The sequence below is a fragment of the Cynara cardunculus genome (genome assembly GCF_001531365.2).
Source record: "Cynara cardunculus var. scolymus isolate 2C chromosome LG 16, CcrdV1, whole genome shotgun sequence".
Lineage (NCBI taxonomy): Eukaryota > Viridiplantae > Streptophyta > Magnoliopsida > Asterales > Asteraceae > Cynara > Cynara cardunculus.
This window is the reverse complement of record NC_037543.1, coordinates 11,725,865-11,727,082: the sequence shown is the minus strand read 5'-3', so window position 1 is coordinate 11,727,082 and position 1,218 is coordinate 11,725,865.

Below are 1,218 nucleotides of genomic sequence, written 5' to 3'. Positions count from 1 at the left end.
TCTTTTAGCCTTTCTTTTTTATTAATCCATTTTCCTTAGTCTGATATAGGAAATGCAAAAAATTGAATGAACTGATAGCTAACATACCGGTATTTGTTTAGTTTTCATGAGCGACAATGAGTTTGGATGTACGGATGAGTGCATCACGAAAACTAAACAATAGTTTGGATGTACGGATGAGTGCATCACGAAAACTAAATAACAGTTTGGATATACGGATTTCAAGTTTTGTAATGAGTTATAAGTATATTGGATTAGAAACCCAATATATGAGAAATTATTTTTCCATTCGATCTTGCGAATGTCATATTAATATTTAACTTCATAATTAGTTAATCTGCAAAATAACCACATAAACTCATGATTCAAGGCTAAACTAATGTTTCAGAATTGTGGTTCACCCGCGCTGCATCGCGCGGGTACACCACTAGTATATATATATATATATATTTTTTAATCTTGATCTTCCATGTTCATTGTTTTATGAGTTTTTAATTCGCATAGGAAACACTGTAGTAAAATTTTTGGTATCGATCAAACTAATATAAATAAACGCAATGGAAAAGAAATCGACAACAGTGAGAAGATTAAAATGGTTTATGATGACAATCGGAGTTCGAGTTTGAGAAGTAAAGAAATTAACCAAAGCGAATATCTTGGTAATAGATTAATATTTTTATTAGATTCGTTTTAATCAAAATTATGTTCATTACAATGTGTTGTGTTTTTTATAATTCATCTTGTATTGATAACTTTTTCTTTAATTGCACCACGTGTTCATAACATATATGTTATTTGTTCATACTATTTCTACGATATTCTCTCACTATGTGGCTTGTTCATGTTCATCACTCGTTCATACTATTTCTACGATATTGTTTACAGGTGTTCATATTGTGTTCATATGTACACTAGCTGCATATCTCAACACTGTCTCGCTTCTGAATGTGTTCATAATGAATGAACTATTATTCATGAGCTGTTCATATTGTATTCATACCTGTTTTTTATTTATTTTCTTTCGTGTAGCAGCTATTCTTATTATGTTCATATTGTGTTCATAAATGCGATGCAGTCCAAATTCATATATATGTCAATTTTTATTCATATTTTACACAATGGTTCATATCTATACTTATAATAAATAAGTAACTTGAGTGACACGTGTCATCTTCTGGTGAGGCGGTTTTCTTGTTTTCCCGTATAAACACGTATCTA